We start from the raw sequence: 25,137 nt of genomic DNA, 5'->3' as shown, positions 1-25,137 counted from the left end.
CTTGGGTTACAAAAGCGGTAGGGGCGAGCGTTATCCTGTTGGGAAAAAACCACTGGAATGCTGTTCGTGAATGGAAGCACATCATGTCGAATCATCAGACTGACGCACAATTTTGAACTTAGGGTGCGTGGAATACCCACTAGTGTGCTCCTCCTGGCATACGAAATTGCACCCCAGACCGTAACTCCAAGTGTAGGTTCAGTGTGGCTAGCATACAGACAGGCTAGTCGCAGGCCCTCAACTGACGTCCTTCTAACCAACGCACGACCATCACTGGCACCCAGGCAGAAGCAGCTTTCATCAGAAAACACAAACAGACCTCCACAATGCCTACAATGTGCCCTCGATTGACACCATTGAAGTCGCAAATGCCGGCGGTTTGAGGTTAGTGGAATGCACGCCACAGGGCATCTGACTCGGAGCTGTCCTTGAAGTAACCGATTTGTAACAGTTTGCTGTGTCACTATGGTGCCAACCGCTGCTCATATTGCTGCTACAGATGCAGTATGATGCGCCAGAGACATATGCCGAACAACGAGGGTCTTCCCTTTCAATAATGCGGGTGGCCGTCCGGAGTTCGGTCATCTTGTGACTACCTTCTCGTGGCCACTGCTGGCAGCAGTCATGTAAGGAGGCTACATTCCTGCCAAATCTTTTTGCAGTGTCTCAAAAGGAGCATCCAGCTTCTTGTAGTCCTATTGTATGACCTTTTTCACATTCAGTGACGTGTTGATAATGGCGTCTTTTTCGCCTTTAAGGCATTCTTGACTAACATTAACTTACCACGTCCAGTCTCAAAGGTATTTAACGCTCACGACTGTTACAGTTTGTATTTAAAGCAAACCTAATTTGCATCCTCATAGTGGCACTACTAGCACCACTCTTATGCGACTGGCGTGAAATCTGAACATATTTCATCTTTCAGATGTAGAAACACTCCTATCAACTTTCGTTTATGTTGCACAATTTTTTCTTGGTGTTGCAATATTTTTTTCTGTCAGTTTGTATTAGCTTTTTTGCTGCAGCTTCGCTTGAATTAGCATTTGACACATACAGTGCAGACGTCTCCTTTCCCTCCCTCCCTGTGTTCACCTCTTCCTCCTTCATATCTATCTGACCACCTCATACTTCCAGATCTATATGTCCATCTTCTTCTTCCCACTCTGTGTCTCCATCTCGTCCTCCCCTCTCTCTTTGCCCATCTCCTCCACACCTCCCTACAACCACATCTTGTTCCCCTTCACCTGTCGCTACCTGGACAGCAACATGCTTGATCCCCTCTCTCTGTCTCTCTGCTCATACCATCCAACCCCTCTCTGTCCATCTCCTCCTCTCCCTTTTCTCTGTCCACCACATCCTCCCACTCTCTCGCTATTCACCTTCTCCCTCCATCTCTTTGCTCAGCAGTGTCTGTTTGTACATGTAGCAGCTGGAAAGGAGGTCAGTAAAGCAGGCCTTTACTACTCCCACACAGTACACCTGTTGTGCACAGCAGCCTACATGTTGGGGGCTGGAAAACTGTTTCTTGCCCCTAATATCTTGGGTTGCACTTCAAAGCAGGGCGGTAAGGTAGGTCTACACTGTCTGCCAAAGTCAACTTATTGTGCTGGGCAGTTTATACGTCTATATACCAGGGTTGAAAAAAAAAAAAAACATGTTTTTGCCCGAATCTCTGCTCCTACTGGAACTGGGGGCTACAAACATACAGAACTGATACTTATGAGGCCTGCTGTTTCTGTGTCAAATTTGACAAAAATCGATACAGGGGTTTGTGAGGAGATCCTGGACCTACGCATATACACTCTGCTTTGTATATCATTTCAATACAATGAATGCATTACTTCACATAAATTCCCAGAAATTGCAATTCAGAAAAATACACTATTTCCTCTAAAAATTTGAGAAGTATTTGTGTCATGCTATTTATTTCAGACCTTAAGAGCCTCAAACTCTTGCATCTTTGAGAAAATCCTGCCTTTTCTTAACTTTCTGTGGTTTGCCAGTTGTACCTGCAGACACATGAACCGTTCTAGGTTGGTTGTTAAAAGCATGTACAGTCAGTCTGTGAACACAGACCTTTTCCTGGCTCGAATTTTCTCCGTAGATGTCAGGTCGCAATCCCAGCCACATTTGTATGTCCTTATACGCGCAACTGCAAACTATCATGCGTTAAATACAGCTTGTATGGAAAACTTCTAGAATTCCTGGTCATTTTCGTAATTCTTAGATTTCAAGCCACTTTATTCGCTGAAAGCTATCTGACAAATACGGAAACTGATGTACGTAAAAATACAAGGTGTTTAAAAAAAATGATCTGATTTCAAAACTCCACATTTATTCATAAAAACAATCTACAAGAATGGGAAGAATTATAAAATACTTTAAAAATCTTAAAGTCTTAGCTATGCTATTAAAAATGTTTTATGTGTCCACCAGCAACAGCAGGAACAACTGCAGACGATACCTAAGTTCGTCATAAACTTTACGCGATGTATCTATTTTACAGAAATTATTGGCGGTTGTTATTCTGTTTTTCACTTGTGTGTCACGAGGTGAAGTGGAGATGAAACGCTTTCCTTCGCTTATCTCCACAAGAAAAAATCGCATGGGATCATATCTGGAGATACTGGAGGACAAGAATGAAGGCCGTGTCTCGGGGTCCCGTGCATCCAATCGAGCGTTGAGACAGTGTGTCATTGAGCAGCTGACGTACGTTGCGTCAGTGTGGTGTAGCCCCATCCTGTTGGCAAATGAAGTTATCGGAATCCTCCTGAAATTGTGAAACAAGCCAGTTCTTCAGCATTTGAAGACAGCTCAATGCTGGATAGGGCGCATGGTTCCCCGAGACACTGCCCTGCATTCTTGCCCTTCAAGATCGCCACGCATAACCCCATGCGATTTTTTTTTTTTTTTGTGGGGATATGTGAAGGAAAGTGTGTTCATCTCCTCTTTATGTCGTGATACAGAAGAAGTGAAGAGCAGAATAACAGCGGTCACAACTTCTGTAAAAGCAAATGCATTGTGTGAAGTTTATGACGAATTTAGCTAGTCTACATGTCGTCCGTGCTGTTGCTGGTAGACACAGAGAGCATTTGTAATAGTATACATTAAACTTTAAAATTTTGTGAGTATTTTTCAACTCATTCCATGTTTGTGGTACTTTTTATCAAAAAATACGGAGTTTTGAAATCAGATCATTCTTTCTGAAACACCCTGTATAAACGCTTTTACTACAAGTTTTTCTTCGGTTCAGAACCACGAGATAACTTTGTAACGCAGAAAACTAAAGATCGTAGTGTCGTTCGGAACGGCTACATTTGTCCATTGAATGTAGGTAGAGATATTTCCGCGTCAGAGTCATTGGCGGCAAGGCCAATGCTGCGGGAGCTGCGACCGTTATTTTTGGGTTGGGCGTCACGACGCCGTCGCCTTCACTGAGCACAGATTCCTGACGTCACGAGTTACATGCACCACGCATCATTTCTGTGACTGCAACATCATCTTCTCCCGATTTCAGATCTCTTCCTAAATTAGTTATCTACAGTATTCGTGCAGCATTTCAGCCACATACACCATAAACAAGTGTGAACAGGACTGTCTTTTCTACTGAATTGTACTACATTACACCGGTGACAAAGAAACTCTTGGGAGCGGCATTATTTACCTGCGTTGCACCTGTTGTTATGTAGCACGGTTGCTCTGAATCATACGGCTGAAACGCAACGGTGGTACCAATTAAGAAGTCCCGTAGTTGAGTCTGGGAAGCTGGCTAAAAATAATCACATTGATCTGCATTTTAGAAGCTCCAGTTCTCTCTCAAATCCCAGTTCCCGTTGTTCCCTTCGTGCAGTTTATGAAGGAGACATGTCCCCTTTAACCCTCTTATTTTTATTCAAGCATTTTTTTTTTTCAATTTAGAACAGTGACCAGAAGTAGTGGGCAGTTAACCAACCTTATTTCGGCAGTATCTATTTTATTTGAATTCTGTAACCGGATTCCCTTCCCGTCGCCGCAGTTGTTAATTATATTGAGAGAGGACAGCCATGTGCAACTTTGTTTAAACTTTGTTCAGCGTATGTTCGTCTTTTACTAGTTGTACACTGTGTTCTGAGACCATGTTATGAACTTAGAAGATAGGAGTGCGAACTTAGCCTATAGGAGAGTAGACAACCTTATAAAAACCACACTCATGCAGTCCAGTCTACGAGACGAAAAGTCTGGCTTATCTATGCATGCACACGTTGTGCCACATGTTAGAATTTATAGCGTTCCAATCGCGTAATAGATCACGGGAATAATGACTGCTTAAATGGAACTACGTGCAATGTAATTAATATTGTCCTCGTGGCCAGGCAAGGAAGCGATACGTAGATGTCTCAAGTACACCACTGTCCATTAAAATTGCTACACCACGAATATGACGACAGGAAGAAGATGCTGTGATATGCAAATGATTAGCTTTTCAGAGCATTCACACAAGGGTGGCGCCGGTGGCGACACCTACAACGTGCTGACAAGAGGAAAGTTTCCAACCGATTTCTCATACACAAACAGCAGTTGACCGGCGTTACCTGGTGAAACGTTTTTGTGATGCCTCGTGTAAGGAGGAGAAATGCGTACCATCACGTTTCCGACTTTCATAAAGGTCGGACTGTAGCCTATCGCGATTGCTGTTTATCGTATCGCGACATTGCTGTTCACGTTGATAGAGATCCAATGACTGTTAGCAGAATATGGAATCGGTAGGTTCAGGAGGGTAATACGGAACGCCGTTCTGGATCCCAACGGCCTCGTATGACTAGCAGTCCAGATGACAGGCATCTTATCCGCATGGCTGTAACGGATCGTGCAGCCACGTCTCGATCCCTAAGTCAACAGATGGGGACGTTTGCACGACAACAACCATCTGCACGAACAGTTCGACGATGTTTGCAGCAGCATGGACTATCAGCTCAGAGACCATGGCTGCGGTTATCCTTGACGCTGCATCACAGACAGGAGCGCCTGAGATGGTGTACTCAACGACGAACCTGGGTGAACGAATAGCAAAACGTCATTTTTTCGGATGAATCCAAGTTCTGTTTACAGCATCATGATGGTCGCATCCGTGTTTGGCGACATCGCGGTGAACGCACATTGGAAGCGCGTATTCGTCATCGCCATACTGGCGTATCACCCGGCGTGGTGGTATGAGGTGCCATTGGTTACACGTCTCGGTCACCTCTTGTTCGCATTGACGGCACTTTGAACAGTGGACGTTACATTTCAAATGTGTTACGACCCGTGGCTCTACACTTCATTCAATCCCTGCGAAACCCTACATTTCAGCATGATAATGCACGACCGCATGTTGCAGGTCCTGTACGGGCCTTTCTGGATACAGAAGATGTTCGACTGCTGCCCTGGCCAGGACGTTCTCCAGATCGCTCACCAATTGAAAACGTCTGGTCAATGGTGGCCGAGCAACTGGCTCGTCACAATACGCCAGTCACTACTCTCGCGTTGAAGCTGCATGGGCAGCTGTAACTGTACACGCCATCCAAGCTCTGTTTGACTCAATGTCCAGGCGTATCAAGGCCGATATTACGGCCAGAGGTGGGGAGCCCGTGTGATATTTCCATTTCAAATATATGCTAGTTTTTAGACCCAGTTGTTTGTATGAAATGATTGGTGTTACGGTGTAAAGCCAAGCGCCGGCACGCCAGTCGGGAACGATAGAGAAGAGATGACTGTGAGAAGACGTTAGCCAATCACACGCTGACAGACCCCTCTCCAGGACGACAACGCGACAGTAGCGGCCCCTATGTAAAGAGGGCATAAGCGCCGCGACCGACTGGTCACGGGCCAGTTGAAAAGTGGATTCACGATTAGCAAGATCTATAGTAGCATCGACACTTGTTACTTTGCTTGTACTATCTATATAGCAGCGGCTTAGGATTGTTTGTACTGAAGAACATTGCTTATTTTGCATGTCGCCCTTTGCTTGCGACACATCTGTGTAATTGTCAAAGTTAAGTATTGTGATCCTATCCTTTTGGAATAAAACTCATTAATAAGGTTAGTTTGCATTGTTTGTCTAGCGAACCGAGTACGCAGGATTCCTAGACTCCTCATATTCGACGACGAACACAGAGACACAAAAATTGGTCTCAATCGTGACTAATTATGTAATGTTATGGTCATAGGATACAACTTTTCTGCACTCGGTAAAACGCACAGTGTTACGTCAACCTTCTTATATCGCACGTTTTGCGTCGCGCGCTGTGCTATTGGAGTATACCAGTTATAACTTTTTGCAATACGTATCATTCTTTTGCAGAGAAATACCACAAAACAATAAGCTGACATTACATTCTGAGCATACTTCGACTCAGACAGTTCCAATAGACTAGTGTCTTTCCATACAGACATTTCACTTTATCAGGCCATACAATATTTTCATGAAACAACATCATGTGCTTAACTGTTCTCACTTTCACCAGAAAACCTGTAAGAAGACTCACTTTTTTTCTCTAAAATACATCAAACGTCCTGTGAAAAGAAGCCACTTTTATTGTCTTTCTCTTTTTGTATTTGTTTCCCAAAGCTAGTGTGCATCTCCAACACAATATAATTTCTCCTTCAATTTGAATGCTTTCCAAGAGTTTCAATAAAGCTAAACAGTCAGGAACAGTATACACTGTGGTCTATGAAAGAAGAAAGATTAGAATTTACATAACCATAGAAGACGAGGTCGTTAGAGCCCTAGCTCGAACTGGAGGAAGAAATCAGCCGCTTTTACCATCCCGGCATCTTGCTGAAGACATTTAGGGAGCCTATGGAAAACCTGAATCTGACATGAACCGTTTCCTCCTGAATCTGAGTCCAGTGTGCTAAGCACTGTGCCACTCCTTTTGGTTTGTGATCAAAGGATTTCGTTCAGCTGTTTCCAGGTGTCGAGCGACAAGCTAGCAAGACTGATTTTAGTACGGCTCAAGAGTGCGAACTATTCTGCAGTCAGAATCGGAGAAGTGACGCAAAGAAGAAGCTGACATTAGGGTCAATGAAGGTAGGTTTTACATTTTTTATATTTAATTCACGAAAGATACTGACTTCAAGAGCATCGCGTTCAATTATTTCATATCCATAAGCGTTGATCAGTTCAAAATTTATTAACAAAAAACTAACCAACGCATTCTTCTCTCCTGGCTATGCAGTAACGTTAGCATTCTTTATATCTTTGGAACAATTCCAGTAATGCGTTTCTGAGAATTACTCACAGCTTTTTTCTAAAAATTTTCTTGTCGCGCGGGATTAGCCGAGCGGTCTTAGGCGCTGCAGTCATGGACTGTGCGGCTGATTCCATAGGAGGTTCGAGTCCTCCCTCGGGCATGGGTGTGTGTGTTTGTCCTTAGGATAATTTAGGTTAACTAGTGTGTGAGCTTAGGGACTGATGACCTTAGCAGTTAAGTCCCATAAGATTTCACAAACATTTGAACATTTTTTAAAATTTTTCTTACTTTTATATTACACTGCCAACACGCTTGTCATAGTAAGGGGTATCTAAACAGTCGCACCAACACACAGCGTATCTCTCCCCCCCCCCCCCCCTCCTCACCACACCTTCCGGCGGCAAACAATGAAGGTGCCGAATGGTATCCAGTGATAGATTGCCCAAGCATCTTGCACCTCTTGCTGCATTTCGGCAATGGTTCTCTCAGACTCTGCGGAAAGAGCAAGTTCCTTCATCATGCCCCATATGCATTCAATTCGTGAGAGCCCTGGTGAACTTACTGACCAGGGCAGTTGTACGTGCCGCCGTAGCAGTCGTACGTGGACGTGCAGTGTCCTGCTGGAAAAGCCTGTCACCGTCCTGTCGAAGAAATGGCAATAGCTCGGGGATAATGGCGTCTGCAATGTAGCGGGCATCTACATCTACGTGGTTCCTTTTGTATTCACAATAAAGTGCCTGGCAGAGGGTTCAATGAACACCTTCATGCTGTCTCTCTACCATTCCACTCCCGAACGGCACGCGTGAAAAAAGAGCACTTAAATTTTTCTGTGCGAGCCCTGATTTCTCTTATTTTATCGTGATGATCATTTCTCCCTTTGTAGGTGGGTGCCAACAGAATGTTTTCGCAATCGGAGGAGAAAACTGGTGATCGAAATTTCACGAGAAGATCCCGTCGCAACGAAAAACGCCTTTGTTTTAATGATTGTCACTCCAATTCACGTATCATGTCTGTGACACTATCTCCCCTATTTCGCGATAATACAAAACGAGCTGCACTTCTTTGTACTTTTTCGATGCCATCCGTCAGTCCCACCTGACGCGGATCCCACACCGCACAGCAATACCCCACAATAGGGCGGACAAGCGTAGTGTAAGCAGTCTCTTTGGTAGACCTGTTGCACCTTCTAAGTGTTCTGCCAATGAATCGCAGTCTACCCACAATATTATCTAGTGATCATTCCAATTTAGGTTATTTATAATTGTAATCCGTAAGTATTTAGTTGAATTTACAGCCCTCAGATTTGTGTGACTTACCGCGTAATCGAAATTTAGCCGATTTCTTTTAGTGCTCATGTGAATAACTTCACACTTTTCTTTATTCAGGGACAGCTGCCACTTTTCGCACCATACAGATATATTATCTGAATCATTTTGCAAGTCGTTTTGATCATCTGATGACTTTAAAAGACGGTAAATGAAAGCATCATCTGCAACCAATCTAAGACGGCTACTCAGATTGTCTCCTAAGTCGTTAATATAGATCAGGAACAAGAGAGGGCCTATAACACTTCCTTGGGGAACGCCGGATATTACTTCTGTTTTACTCGATGACTGTGACCTTTCTGACAGGAAATCACGAATCCTGTCGCACAATTGAGGCGATATTCCATAGGCACGCAGTTAGGTTAGAAGACGCTTGTGAGGAACGGTGTCGAAAGCCTTCTGGAAATCTAATAATATGGAGTCAATTTGACATCCCCTGTCGATAGCACTGGTTACTTTACCCTGCAAATATACCAAATATTATGGTAAGTTGTAACTGACCGCTCTCTCCCCCCTCCCCTCCTCCCGCCCCCACATACACACACCATGTAGCCTCGGACGGGACTTCTAGTGCACACTACACTCTTCAGTCAACTCCTTCACGATACCAGATAAGCCATGCATGGCGCTGCCGTGGTGCCAGCGGTAACCTGGCCAGAAGCACACGTGTGTGACCTTAATCCTACTGCAAGCAGATTGTTCCCAGTGCTCTCTGATGACACAGCAAGTGCCACACGTGCCCGGCTTTCGTCGCTGTATGATGTTCAATCGACATGCGCTGCTCGCACAACGCGTCGATCTTCACGTACGCCTGTACCACACGGATGTCCAGAACCTGGTCTACTAGTGTGGGAATGTTCCACAGACCACTGCTGAAAGCAGCGACAAACTGCCCATGCATTGTGACGTGCAACAATCCACCGATACGTCCATCGAGCTTCCCGCAGGCCCCAATGCTCCTGTTCGTATGGCTGAAGCTGTTCATCAGTAGTACGTACTCGTCGGTGGGGTACCCCAAAATGAATGTTGCAAACACTGCCTGCAGAGTCAAAACACAGGGTGCACAGGCAGGCATTCTGAGCGCCCTCTGATTGCCAATTTTCGTGACAAACGAATCATTAACACCAAAATCTCTCATTATGCATATGTTGTACCCTGGTGCCACTGACCGCAGTCCTTGAGGTGGCTGCACGTATCATTTTTTTTTTTTTCTCAGCAGTGTAATTCGCCATCGGCCTTGCCGCAGATGTAACGCCGGTTCCCGTCAGATCACCGAAGTTAAGCGCTGTCGGGCGTGGCCGGCACTTGGGTGGGTGACCATCCGGGTCGCCATGTGCTGTTGCCGTTTTTCGGGGTGCACTCAGCCTCGTGATGCCAACTGAGGAGCTACTCGACCGAATAGTAGCGGCTCTGGTCAAAGGAAACCATCATAACGACCAGGAGAGCGGTGTGCTGACCACACGCCCCTCCTATCCGCATCCTCATCTGAGGATGACACGGCGGTCGGATGGTCCCGATGGGCCACTTGTGGCCTGACGACGGAGTGCTGTGCAGTGTAATTCGAAACCAGAGTCATTCTGAGCTTGTCTTCAGAATGAAACAACACTTAAGACCAAGAGGATTGAGTGCCATAACGTGGTAACATCCAATTTCGGTTCTCTTAGAGCGCAAGCCTCTTTATTCGTATAACGCCTCTGGCGAATTCATCACGAGTTGGCTGAGAGTGCCAACAAGTCCCATCACTTCAATGTTTCGCAAGATCAATGATGGCAGCAAGGCAGATCGCCGAAACACGGCAATGACCCATTTGCACTAAAAATGCAGATTCAGATGCGAAATCGTGAATCGCAGCCGTTAGCTTTGTGTTTAAACAACTGTCTTTTATTTTGGTTAAATAATATTTTGTAAGCTTCAATGTTACAATCCTAAGTGTCAACTTCTATATGTAAATTGGTTTCACAGCGCCTGTTCTGATAAGAGGTTAATTTTTTACAATGAAGTAAGAAAGTGTGATCGTGTACTGAAGTTCACTTTGTTAGGAACCGCACAGCAATTAAACAGCGATCGTCGGCAACCTTAGCACCTTCTACACAGGTATCACTTTTGTTGTTGACGATCATTCACACCGAGGTTCTTCATCGTTGTTTGTAACTTTTCCACGAATGATTTACAAAAGCTGAAGGAAACATTCAAAAATGGTTCAAATTGCTCTGAGCACTATGGGACTTAACTTCTGAGGTCATCAGTCCCCTAGAACGTAGAACTACTTAAACCTAACTAACCTAAAGACATCATACACATCCATGCCCGGCCAGGATTCGAACCTGCGACCGTAGCGGTCGCGCGGTTCCAGACTGTAGCACCTAGAACCGCTCGGCCAACACGGCCAGCTTGAAACATCCAATAAGTACACTACAAGGGTGTACAATAAGTAATGCAACACATTTGTTCTCAGCTAATTTCAATTGAAAACATGCGGAATTTGTTGTGTGACATCGTGGTATAGTCCCGCTTCAGCTCCTATAGTTTCATGTCGGCGCTATACGTAGCCCTCAAAATGGCCCCTGTAACGTAGCATTCCAAGCAGAAAGGTTTCATTAAGTTTCTTTTGGTGGAAAACCAGTGCATCGTAGATATTCATAGGTGCTTGCAAAATGTCTACGGAGACCTGGCAGTGAGTAGAAGAAATACCGTGAGTCGTTGAGCGAGGCGTCCGTCATCTTCGCAACAACGTCACGCAGACCTATCCGATCGCGCGCGTGCCGGCCGACCGCACACATCTGCAATGTTGAAACGTGTGGACTCTCTCATTCGAGGGGATCGAAGGATCACACTTAAACATCTCGCTGCTCAATTGGACGTTTCTGTTTGACTGTGCTGACTCATTCGTCCACCAGTTAGTGTACTTAAAGGTGTGGTCCCGCTGGACTCCTCGCAGCATAACAGAAGACCATGAAGAGCAACGAAAGACCATCTGTGCGGAATTGCTTGCGCTTTACGAGGCTGACCGTGACAGTTTTTTGTCGAACGTCACCACAGGCAATGAAACATGTGTGTATCACTCCGAATCCATCGAGTGGCGCCACATTATATCTCCTCCGAAGAAAAAGTTCAAAGCCTCACCCACAGTCGGTAAAGATATGACGACGGTCTTCTGGGACTCTGAAGGGGTTATTCTGTTTGATGTCTTCCCTTATTGTGCAACGATGAACTCTGAAAAGTATTGTGCTACCCTTGGGAAATTGAAGAAACGACTTAAGCGTGTTCGTCGCCATAAAAAATGCAAACGAACTTCTCCTTCTCCATGACAGCGCAAGGCCCCACACCCGTCTGCGCACACGAGAGGAGCTCACGAACTTCATTGGCCTGTTCTTCCTCAGCCACCTTACAGCCAGTATCCCGTAGACTTCATCTGTTTGGCCCAGCGAAGGATGCACTCCGCGGGAAGCAGTACGTGGGTGATGCGGATGTTTTTGATGCAGCAAGACGTTGGCTCCGACGTTGACCGGTAGAGTGGTACCATGCGGTCATACAAGTCTCCCAGTAAGGTGGCGTAAGGCCGTCGCATTGAACGGAGATTATGTTGAAAAATAGGGTTTTGTAGCCAAAAGAGTGGGGAATAATATGAATCGGAATGCTGAATAAAACCAACCTGCTTTCAGAAAAATCTGTTATTGAACGCCCTTCATATGTTGCTTCTTAAAGTTTTTCATTTCCATCTCATTAAAAACCGGAAAAGTAGCAAGAACTTCAGCTTACTCCAGTCATTGCAAACAGGGTACTGTCATGACTCTTCAAAAGACATTGCATTACCCAAACTTTCAGTAAAGTAAGGTATACTCAGTGCAAAGAACGGTTTGCTATTTTGGAATTTCGGTTCTTCTAGATGCGGAAAAATACGACTGTCCTAACTCGTCTGTAATTTAGGCACCATGAAGAATGTTCATTAGTTCTCCTTTGACGTCAGTTCGTATAATTTTCAACGCAAGTTTTGATGTGGTAGTAGGCGTCTTTCTTCAAGTGCCCAACTATTCTTATTTTAATGCATTCCTGCGAGTGAAGCAACTGAACGAGAGAAAAGAGGGTTCCAGCGTAACATTCTGTAGACGTCGTAGTTATTGAAGACAGAACACGAGCTCGGGCAGGAGAAGAATGGGGAAGGAAACTTGTTACGGCCTTACTTGAGGGACTCCCTCGCGTTCATCTCAAGTGGTTTGGGGAAAACGTGGAGAAATTAATGAGGATGAAAAGAGGACGGGGATTTTAACTTCGCTCCTCCCAGCTCCAAGTTCAGTGTTTTAATCCTTCATTTGCTGGCTGGACTTAGGAGTCCCGGCGGAGTAGAAGTATGTAACTCAACAGCCCGTTAACCCTGTAGGGGCCTAACGGTCCCGTTCCATAGAGTTTGTGCTTCCTACGCTGGAAGTCAGTACTGACTGCACGGCATTGCGAAGCCTCTGTATAAGCCTGAAATGTGTATAATCGAACTGCAATTGGATGCTTAGTGCATGGTACAACTCTGCATGGTCACGTAAGTAAAAGTAAGATTTTTATGTGAACTAAGGTGAATGATAATTTTTATCTGGTTACCTTTGTACATTTTCTTTTTTTTTTTTTTTTTTTTTTTGGTCATCAATCTACTGACTGGTTTGATGCGGCCCGCCACAAATTCCTTTCCTGTGCTAACCTCTTCATCTCAGAGTAGCACTTGCAACCTACGTCCTCAATTATTTGCTTGACGTATTCCAATCTCTGTCTTCCTCTACAGTTTTTGCCCTCTACAGCTCCCTCTAGTACCATGGAAGTCATTCCCTCATGTCTTAGCAGATGCCCTATCATCCTGTCCCTTCTCCTTATCAGTGTTTTCCACATATTCCTTTCCTCTCCGATTCTGCGTAGAACCTCCTCATTCCTTACCTTATCAGTCCACCTAATTTTCAACATTCGTCTATAGCACCACATCTCAAATGCTTCGATTCTCTTCTGTTCCGGTTTTCCCACAGTCCATGTTTCACTACCATACAGTGCTGTACTCCAGACGTACATCCTCAGAAATTTCTTCCTCAAATTAAGGCCGGTATTTGATATTAGTAGACTTCTCTTGGCCAGAAATGCCTTTTTTGCCATAGCGAGTCTGCTTTTCATGTCCTCCTTGCTCCGTCCGTCATTGGTTATTTTACTGCCTAGGAAGCAAAATTCCTTAACTTCATTGACTTCATCACCATCAATCCTGATGTTAAGTTTCTCGCTGTTCTCATTTCTACTACTTCTCATTACCTTCGTCTTTCTCGGATTTACTCTCAAACCATACTGTGTACTCATTAGACTGTTCATTCCGTTCAGCAGATCGTTTAATTCTTCTTCACTTTCACTCAGGATAGCAATGTCATCAGCGAATCGTATCATTGATATCCTTTCACCTTGTATTTTAATTCCACTCCTGAACCTTTCTTTTATTTCCATCATTGCTTCCTCGATGTACAGATTGAAGAGTAGGGGCGAAAGGCTACAGCCATGTCTTACACCCTTCTTAATACGAGCACTTCGTTCTTGATCGTCCACTCTTATTATTCTCTCTTGGTTGTTGTACATATTGTATATGACCCGTCTCTCCCTATAGCTTACCCCTACTTTTTTCAGAATCTCGAACAGCTTGCACCATTTTATATTGTCGAACGCTTTTTCCAGGTCGACAAATCCTATGAAAGTGTCTTGATTTTTCTTTAGCCTTGCTTCCATTATAGGTGAAACGTCAGAATTACCTCTCTCGTCCCTTTACTTTTCCTAAAGCCAAACTGATCGTCACCTAGTGCATTCTCAATTTTCTTTTCCATTCTTCTGTATATTATTCTTGTAAGCAGCTTCGATGCATGAGCTGTTAAGCTCATTGTGCGATAATTCTCGCACTTGTCAGCTCTTGCCGTCTTCGGAATTGTGTGGATGATGCTTTTCCGAAAGTCAGATGGTATGTCGCCAGACTCATACATTCTACACACCAACGTGAATAGTCGTTTTGTTGCCACTTCCCCCAATGATTTTAGAAATTCTGATGGAATGTTATCTATCCCTTCTGCCTTATTTGATCATAAGTCCTCCAAAGCTCTTTTAAATTCCGATTCTAATACTGGATCCCCTATCTCTTCTAAATCGACTCCTGTTTCTTCTTCTATCACATCAGACAAATCTTCACCCTCATAGAGGCTTTCAATGTATTCTTTCCACCTATCTGCTCTCTCCTCTGCATTTAACAGTGGAATTCCCGTTGCACTCTTAATGTTACCACCGTTGCTTTTAATGTCACCAAAGGTTGTTTTGACTTTCCTGTATACTGAGTCTGTCCTTCCGACAATCATATCTTTTTCGATGTCTTCACATTTTTCCTGGAGCCATTTCGTCTTAGCTTCCCTGCACTTCTGTTTATTTCATTCCTCAGCGACTTGTATTTCTGTATTCCTGATTTTCCCGGAACATGTTTGTACTTCCTCCTTTCATCAATCAACTGAAGTATTTCTTCTGTTACCCATGGTTTCTTCGCAGCTACCTTCTTTGTACCTATGCTTTCCTTCCCAACTTCTGTGATGGCCCTTTTTAGAGATGTCCATTCCTCTTCAACTGTACTGCCTACTGCGCTATTCCTTATTGCTGTATCTATAGCGTTAGAGAACTTCAAACGTATCTCGTTATTCCTTAGTACTACCGTATCCCACTTCTTTGCGTATTGATTCTTCCTGACTAATGTCTTGAACTTCAGCCTACTCTTCATCACTACTACCTTTGTACATAACAACATTAATTTAGATGAAATATCAATACAGTGCCCTCGTAAAACCCAGTTACAACATAAAATATGATTGGGACTGAGGAGTCTCGTCACGTCCACGGCTGCGACTTTACAAGTTGAGGTAACATTGACTTTTTGCTGATTTGCTTTGGCGTTTATAGTTTCTTCTGCTTTCAGGACCTTTTTGTAAATTAGAACATATCCTTGTTGAGGACAGTGTAGTATTAATACAACAGAAATAATGCGTAACTTGTGAAACATTACTGAACTACAGAAAGCAATCTTGTGGGCGGCAAAAATGGTAGGGATGTCAGAAATAACAGCTAAATAAATTTCAAAAGAATGTAAGAAAACGAAAGAAAAGGGGGAAGAGATTAAAATGCCAAAAGACAATGGCGTCATAGAAAAGTAGTTTCTGTAGATGACTTCCATAAAGCACGAACTTGAAGAAAATTTTTGGAGTACTGTGAGCAGAAGAAGTAAATCCCAACACTGAAAAAGCTTCTTATATTTTCGAAAACTGAGATACATTTTCAAGAGAGAAGAACAAACAGTGTAGGAAAATTCTGATCCTAACAGGACATTCCGACAATCTTGCAAAGCGTGTAGAATACGTGAAAGCAATTAGAAATAATGAAAAGCGCCCAAATAAACCAGTGGTATACGCGGACCAAGCGTGGGTGCACAAGTGTTGTACCGTGAAAAAGTGCTGATATCATGGAGTTGCGGGTGTAATGACAAACAGCAGTGCAGGCCAAAGAGCTATGGCTCACGCTGGAGGAGCAATGGGTTTCCTAGAAGAAACAGAGTTCATTTCTGATTGTAAATCTAAATCCAAAGGTTATCACGAAGGTAGAAATGAGGCAAACTATCACAAATAGTTAGAAGACAAACTGATTCCTAATATCCAGGCTGGTAGTATTCTTGTTCTTGATAATACGCCAATACGCCGTATCACAGTCTTCACACAAATAAAACCCTAACTTCTCAAACTCGCAAAAATGATATAACTGAATAGCTCATTCAGAGCAAAATCAGCTTTGAACCGAGCTGAACAAGGAATGAGATTTTATAAATTGTGCTTTATAATAAACCAAAGTCTGTTTTTAAAGCAGATGCAGTTTTAAAACATAAGGAATGTACTGTTTTGATCTTAGCTCTATAGAGCTAATCTGGAATACAACGACACAAAAATTTGGCGAACAAAAACGTTTCTCCCATTAATTACCCTAAAGCAAGTAACCAAAGAGTCTTTACCTAGGTGTGCCCGTTATTTTATTATCTACTTACGATCGTTTTCTTTTATTCTGACAATGTCAGATACATTCACTATGTCACCTTGTTACAATCGTAGCAGCACGTATCAGAATTCTTGCGAATTCTGCTGTCGTGCCTCGTTGATATGTAGTCTAAACGTCGGAGCAATACTCAAGAACTGGTCCCACTAACGTCTTGCGTACGATTTCCTTAACATATGCACCCATCACTTCCCTGCGAAACTAAGTCTTCCAGTCGCTTTCACTACTACTATCGCTTCACAGTGTTACTTCAAATATTTATTCGGTTTGGCGTGCTCCAGTTCATCACTAATCTTGTAAGGGAAAACTGTAGGGTTCTTTCTCTTTCTTATAGGCACTATTTTGCATTTACCCACATTTAAAAAGAGCTACCCTTTAATAAGTTAGAAATTTTGTCCAAGTATATCTCTGCATTTTCTGTAGCCAACAGTACGGTCAGTGAACAATGTGGTAGTGCTACTGGCACTGTTTGTTAAATATTTCATGCATATTGAGATCTGAGGTCCTACTACGCGTCCTTGGAGTTCACCGTACGTTACTATCGTTTTCGTCGAACATTTCGCTATTTCTGCTTCTCTCCGGCATCTGTTACTCAATGAGTCGCGCTTGGTGTCTTATATAATCCACCCCACTGCTTGCTCGCCCATGGTTCATATCTGAGAAAGTATTGTAATTTTTACTATAAGTAAAGGAGGCCTACACATCGACTGTACATTCCTCGTACCAGTTACATAAACTATTTAACGCACTGAAGGAAGCCAGAGACATATGGATTCGTTGACTAACCGACATGTTTTCTTTCAAACCTGGCATCAGGCTGTGGTTTGTGTGTTTTACATCATTCCACCTAACAACAGCAACAGCTATGAGTCTGACGGAAGTGACTGCCTTCTATAGCGAACGTCGTCTCTTCCGAACAGAGAGTACGAATCACGTCCTGCACTATAGTCCGCGTGAATGCTAAGAAGCGCAATTCTCATCCACAGTCGGATGTTTTATTTATATATCCGTACGCACACTCTTTTCACGGCAGAAATGGTTCAAATGGCTCTGAGCACTATGGGACTCAACTGCTGTGGTCATCAGTCCCCTAGAACTTAGAACTACTGAAACCTAACTAACCTAAAGACATCACATACATCCATGCCCGAGGCAGGATTCGAACCTGCGACCGTAGCAAGTCGCACGGTTCCGGACTGCGCGCCTAGAACCGCGAGACCACCGCGGCCGGCTTTCACGGCAGAATCAGTGGCTGTATTAACGTACTTAACACCAAAGTCTTCCCATTCATTCGGCGCTATAATAGCCAAAGAATAAAGTGAGTCGTATTGAGGTAAATAAAAAATGGAAAAACGCGTCACGCTCTCCATTTTGAAGCGCTTACGTATAACAATTCGGAGACTAGACTGAAGTCAACACTGCCGGGAAAAAATGCAACACGCTCACGGACTGTGTTCAGTGTCGCTAGGGTACACGTCCATACTGAGGGATTGTATGTTGCTGATTCATTTATCACGGTCATCGATGATCAGATGGCGCTCTGGAGACCTGTCTGTGTACTGACTCCGCAAGCAGTAGCTGTGCTGAGTTGAGAGGTGAACAGTGTTTGCAACATTCATTCTAAGGTGCAACAATTCCCCCCCCCCCCCCCCCCCCCCGCCACCAAGTATGTGCTCCTAGAATGAAATTTTCACTTTACAGCGGAGTGTGCGTTGATATGAAACTTCCTGGCAGATTAAAACTGTGTACCGGACCGAGACTCGAACTCGGGACCTTTCCCTTTCGCGGGCAAGTGCTCTACCGACTGAGCTACCCGAGCACGGCTCACGCCCCGTCCTCACAGCTTTACTTCTGCCAGTACCTCGTCTCCTACCTTCCAAACTTCACAGAAGCTCTCCTGCGAACCTTGCAGAGCCGGCCGGAGTGGCCGAGCGGTTCTAGGCGCTACGTCTGGAACCGCGTGACCGCTATGGTCGCAGGTTCGAATCCTGTCTCGGGCATGGATGTGTGTGACGACCTTAGGTTAGTTAGGTTTAACTAGTTCTAAGTTCTAGGGGACTGATGGCCTCAGAAGTTAAGTCCCATAGTGCTCAGAACCATTTGAATCCTTTTTTTTCTTTTTTTTTAACCTTGCAGAACTAGTACTCCTGGAAGAAAGGATATTGCAGAGACATGGCTTAGCCACAGCCCGGGGGTGTTTCTAGAATGAAATGTTCACTCTACAGCGGAGTGTGCTCTGATATGAAACTCCCTGGCAGATTAAAACTGTGTGCCGGACCGAGACTCGAACTCGGGACCTTTGCCTTTCGCGGGCAAGTGCTCTACCGACTGAGCTATCCAAGCACGACTCACGCTCCGTCCTCACAGCCTTAATTCCGCCAGTACTTCGTCTCCTACCTTCCAAACTTCCTTTCTTCCAGGAGTGCTAGTTCTGCAAGGTTCGCAGGAGAGCTTCTGTGAAGTTTGGAAGGTAGGAGACGAGGTACTGGCGGAATTAAAGCTGTGAGGACGGGACGTGAGTCGTGCTTGGGTAGCTCAATCGGTAGATCACTTGCCCGCGAAAGGCAAAGGTCCCGAGTTCGAGTCTCGGTCCGGCACACAGTTTTAAACTGCCAGGAAGTTTCATATGTGCACCTGTTGAACGACTTCAGCCATTTGAACAGTGGGCCACTATGGGCCTGCGGCAAGCTGGGTGGACGTACCGAGGGCTCGCTGCACAATGTATTGGTGGTGCGTCGCTATTTTCAGCAGTGGTCTATGGAACATTCACCCACCTGCAGACCAGGTTCTGGGCGTCCGCACAGCACGGACGCATATCGAGATCGACGCATTGTGAGAGCAGTAGTGGCCGATCGAACATCAGCCACAGAAAAAATCTGGGAGCACGTTACCCAAAACACACAAGTCCCGCCCCAGGCTTCGTGGTATTGGGGCCACAATTACATGACGCTGTCACATATAGTGCTCCTGTAGAGTAGAGTAACCAGTGCCCGCTACATCGCACAGGTCGTTATCGCCGTGCTACTGCCAGTTCTTCGACAGGACGGTGACGTGCTTTTTCAGCAGGACAGTGGATGTCATGGCTGCTGCGACCGAACGTGCTCTTCCTAGCGTACAACAACTGCCCTGCCAAGCAAGATCAACAGATTTTTTTTTTTTTTACCAAATGAACACGTATGGGACATGATGAAGCAGGAAATTACTCGTTCTCCAAAGCCTTTTGCCGAATTGCGGCAAATGGTGCAAGATTGAAAAGTTCGTGCAAAAATAAAAACTACTTACGTGTTTAGGGTAAACCTTTTTATTTTTCGACATAGTCTCCTTTTAGACTTATACACTTCGTCCAACGCTGTTCTGATTTGTTGATCCCTTCCGAATAATAGGAAATGTCCAAGTCTGCAAAATAGCTATTAATTGCTGCAATCGCCCCCTCGTTTGAATAAAATCTTTGTCCCACCAGCAATTTCTTCAAATTGGGGAACAAATAGTACTCCAAGGGAGCCAAATCAGCAGAATAGGGGGGATGTGAAACGAGTTGGAATCCTATTTCCATGAATTTTGCGACCACAAGGCTGAGGTGTGTGCTGGTGCATTGTCGTGATGGAAAAGGACTTTTTTGCAGTCCAATCGCCGGCGTTTTCCTTGCAGCTCGGTTTTTCAAACGGTCCAGTAACGATGAATAATATGCACCTGTAATAGTTCTACCCTTTTCCAGATAGTCGATGAGGATTATCCCTTGCGAATCCAAAAATACAGTCGCCACAAACTTTCCGGCCGAAGGAATGGTCTTCGCCTTTTTTGGTGCAGATTCTCCCTTGGTAACCCATTGTTTAGATTGTTGTTTGGTCTCAGGAGTATAGTAATGTATCCATGTTTCATCCACAGTGACGAAACGACGCTTAAAGTCCTGCAGATTCCTCCTGAACAGCTGTAAACAATCGTTGCAACACTTCACTGGATTCCGTTTGTGGTCAAGCGTGAGCAATCGCGGAACCCATCTTGCAGAGAGCTTTCTCATACCGAAATGTTTATGCAAAATATTATGTAGCCGTTCATTCGAGATGCCCACAGCACTAGCAATCTTAGGCACCTTAACTCTTCTGTCTTCCATCACCATATCATGGATTTTATCAATGATTTATGGAGTCGTAACCTCCACAGGGCGTCAGCATCACTTGTGCCCATATGGCCACTCCGAACATTTTGAAACCACTTATAAACTGTTCTAATCGAAGGTGCAGAGTCACCTTAACGTTTATCAAGCTTCTCTTTAGTCTCCTCAGGCGTTTTGCCTTTCATAAAGTAATGTTTAATCACCACACGAAATTCTTTTTCGTCCATTTTTTGACAATCAACCGACTTCCTTGATTCACACGAATGCCAAATACAAAGAAATAGACCAATATGGCTGAAACTTGGTGTGCGTTCTTTCTAAAGATGCTACTAACTAAACATGACATTGATACGAGCTGATGGTGCCACCTCTCGGACTTTGCACGGACTTTTCAAACGCCCCTCGTATTAATGCGACTGTTTGGACACACTTTACGGTGACTGGGTGTTTCATTTGGTCTAAATTTGCTATCATTTACACCTATAATGATGAACTACCTGTCATATCACTTGTCAAGACCTTGCCCCTGTTTTCCGGCATTGCAGAAGCAGATACCATCAAGGACAGGTACGGTACCTCCTTTTGCGCTAAAGTGACCATCCAAGACATAATTCTTAAGACGTATCACGCTGCCTTGTCTGTTTCGTTTAATGTAATCGGTCCGCCTTTTATACTGGTCACCCCACCATACTTCCTTGCCTTTGGTTCTTGTAACTTTGTAAATAGACTCTCCCGTGAATCGAACAGTGCTGCACGTTCAGTATCTCCTGCTACTCCTGTTTGGTACGGGTCTCACACATGTGGGTACCACGTTTCGTAAGCAATCTCAGTTGCAGACTGAGTCCATTTTCTCAGTGGCTTACCAATGAACTGATGTCTGCTACCCACTTTACCTACAACAGAGCCCGTGTGATCATTCCATTACGGGTTTCGCAAATGGTTACAACCTTTTATCTGTTAACACTAGGGTTGGAGAAATATGTCGTTTCCTCTTTGCCTATCATCTTCAATTTCAGCATTTACAGTGAATATCTTTAATTCTGCATACCAATGAGCGATCTGACAGTCACAGCAGAAGTACCGGAAACTTCATTAAGCTACTCAATGCTTTTTATTGTTCCGTTTCTTTTTAAATTGTCTGGACTAACATAATCATTTCTCTTGTACTGTAATAAAGAAACTGAAATCTCTTTCAACAAAACTTTTCTAGTTAAGTGGCCTTGCCGTCATGTAGCATTAAAGATCAAACAATTCAGTGGCTGTTGCAGTGGCCTTCGTATGAGTAGTGTTTACGAAAAGAAGGTATGACAGTCTGTTTTGTAATCATGGCAACAGAGTCCTTTCTTAAGCGGCCCCAAAAGGTCAATAATATTGACAATATTTCCCGAATGCGCAGTAATATTGACCGTCTCACTCCTAAACTTTCCTAGAGATTCCGCAATAATATCAAGAACATCAAAAACTTTGGATATATATTGCGCTTCATGGAAATATTCTGTAGTCTGTGCGCAGTATTGACACTATCCTTGACAGTCTTTTTGCGTGTTGCACAAGCCAAAAAGATTACGTTAGGTTCGATTCGCTAATGTTATGTGGGAAATGAGCTCGAAACAAGACAAAATAGCATTATTATTAGAGTCCTCGTAATGTAAAATTCGGCATTGCAAGGTTTGGGCAGATGAGTAAAAACTTGGAAGTGATAGAATGATAAAGAATATGATTTGTTCCTCAGAAAATATAAGGAACGGCTGCGCAGGAAGATGCTTCCAAAAAATTTAATTAATGTAAAATTGTGAATAAGAGTATATATAGATATTTTTCTCTGTGCATACATTACCACCCGAATATAATCCTTTAGCGCACGTATTGTTGCACGGTACGTTTCCATAACCATGTCTCAAATAATGTAAGGCCGAACAGCACTTTTAAGTTTCAAGTCTTCGAAAGAACTGCCAGTAGCAAGATATCGTAGCGTAATAAATGCTGACTTAGTGCAACTGGGCCTCGCAAAGTATTATTTTGTTTTTTGGTGATGAGGACATGGGCGGCTGCAGAAGTTATGACAATGTATAGCGAGAACCATTTCTAGTAATGTATCGATCATTAACACACCTACAGTTACGCTAATCTTTTTTTTTTTTCGTACACTCTCAGTTCTCTCAGTAAGTTACCGTGAGTCTACTTTGACATTCCTCGAACTAATTTTCCATCCACCTTTTTTCTCCCTGCTACAAAGTAGAGCAGTCATCGCAGTAGCAGCATATTCATCGTCCAACATTCCGAACCACTTTTTTTTGCACAATAGGCTACAATTGACAATAGTGTTTAGCAGCCTAGTGTGAACGTCAATAATATTGCACAATGTTGTGCAGTATTGTTGACAGTCTAGAGGCCGTTTTATGGTATCTAGTCGAACACATCCCGCAACTGCAATGAATGAACGTTTGACCTTAGTTTCCTCATTCAGATTTCGCTGCAACACCAAAATGTGGGAATGCAATTTTTTTACAAAGTTTCAATTCCACATAACGTTGTTGTCCAAGTATTCCTCGCATTCTTGAAAAGTTAATTTGCTTCCAATTTCCTGACTGTTTTCAATGTCATTACATTAATCGCTCGTAACGTCGCAACGTTGTAATTCGGAATGTACGTTGTTGCTATAGGATATCATTACGTTGACATATTTTGATCTGATAATCTATTTAACGTAAAACGCAACACCGTCTAAAGTAGTAATGGTTTTTGTCTCTATACAAGACGGGCTGTAGAAGCCTATGTTGCTAAGTATGGTCGTGTTTGTGTTTTGAGACGGTCTCAACCTAGACAGAAACGTTAGAAACGACAGTGTAACACAGATTCTCTGAAACTCAGGAAATAAAAAAGAAACAGACAATTATAAGCTGTATATACCCTTTGCATAAGGCATGAAAAACAAATACTGTGTTTACGCCACGTAAAATTAACTTAAAAAGTTAAAGATTGAGGAACCATTTCGAGCAGTGATGTGAAGCATCCATTTATACATTATCGTATTAAACAACGATTCTACTTTAAAAGTCACTACAGCTTTCCATCGTATACGCACGATTAGTTGCTCGATACAGAGTTCAAAAGCCTCTAGTTATGAAGATATACTGTTCGACGAACAAAAAGGCTTAAGAATTTCGATTGAAGCAAAAATCTGATGTTACCATCACAGTATTTAAAAGCGAACGGTTTGAAACACACCGACTTCTAAATGTAGGAGAGCACATCAATAATAAATAGAAACTTCAATTGGCCCTAGAGAGATGTAATTAAATTTCATATAGCGCCCTCGCTTTTATAGACAGGAACCCCCGCGTTCTTTGTATTTTTTTCTTTTTTCACTGGAATCGGATATTTGTGTTCCGTCAATGCTACGCTGGAGAGTGCGAGAGGACACCGGTGGCGCTGGATGCTTAAAAAATTAATAAATAAAATTGAATGAATAACTAAAAGCAAAGTGTGATAACTGTAAAGGTGTACTTCTAATCTTGAAAAACGATCGACTTTTCACATAACTGTGCTGGAGTAAACCTGGCAGTATTTGTGGTTAAGTGCTGTATTACTTTCACCTTAGCACTGGATGAGAAGCTTTCAAACATTTTTATGGGGTGAGGTGCATACTACCTTCAAATTTAAGACAGAAATAAATTACTATTCGTTGTGCCATTATCGCCACACTCCTCATTTTGCTTTTATGAATTAAAGAACCCAAATAACAGATCATTATAAATACGAATCTCTTAACACCGAGGATGACAATAAGATTTAGAAATGTAAATAGGAATAAAAATACCTCGTTTCTTTCGTGGCTATAAACTGCCGACTTATGGATGGATTCCACACAGCGTTCTACTTTTCTGTTCCATGCACAATAAGGGAATTCTGCATTTATGTCAGTGACTATGGAAAGCTAACTTTAATTTCACATTCAACGTTCATCAATGGAATTTCCTGCCTGAGAGCTACGAAGATGACCAACGCTTCCAAGTTTAGCCAAACCAGTGGTCCGCGTTAGACGCCACGCGCTGCAAGTAATACGAAACCGCACAAAGAGTTAGCATCTGTTCTAATTTCAACAGCTTGTAATGCCTGCGAAACTACGCTAAAAGGCTGCTGGAAAAACGAAGCCCGTCTATAGTTAAAGTGATTAGTGCTTACAACGAGTACTTACGAAGTATTGAAAGTGCAGAAAAACTGGTACCGTCGAGCTGCAAAACCTTGTTTGCTACTGATGCCACGGTCGCTGGCTAGCGTTTTCGTTATCTCACTGAAAATGAAAAAGAAACGCCTGGTAAAACAAAATTAATAATCACTTTCTATAACTGGCAGGAATATAGTGCGCACTATTCGGTTTTTAAAGTGTGCGCTACGGCGCTCTTAT

At 43.5% G+C, this 25,137-nt stretch overlaps 1 protein-coding gene and 1 non-coding gene across 2 annotated transcripts in view; both read right to left on the bottom strand.

Moving 5' to 3' along the window:
* LOC126481012 (uncharacterized) overlaps positions 1 to 25,137 on the bottom strand; it is a 513,788-nt gene that overhangs the window by 488,275 nt on the left and 376 nt on the right. The window contains exon 2 of the mRNA XM_050104472.1: positions 24,928 to 25,023. The gene's annotated coding sequence lies outside the window, so the exon portion shown is untranslated. The remainder of the gene's footprint in view (positions 1 to 24,927; positions 25,024 to 25,137) is intronic.
* On the bottom strand, positions 18,885 to 18,959 carry Trnas-cga (transfer RNA serine (anticodon CGA)). The gene has a single exon. It is a non-coding gene; the product is annotated as a tRNA-Ser (tRNA).

This window comes from Schistocerca serialis, chromosome 1 (assembly GCF_023864345.2).
Source record: "Schistocerca serialis cubense isolate TAMUIC-IGC-003099 chromosome 1, iqSchSeri2.2, whole genome shotgun sequence".
Taxonomy (NCBI): domain Eukaryota; kingdom Metazoa; phylum Arthropoda; class Insecta; order Orthoptera; family Acrididae; genus Schistocerca; species Schistocerca serialis.
The sequence above is the reverse complement of the archived record's forward strand: the minus strand, read 5'-3'. Positions and strand labels throughout refer to the sequence as shown.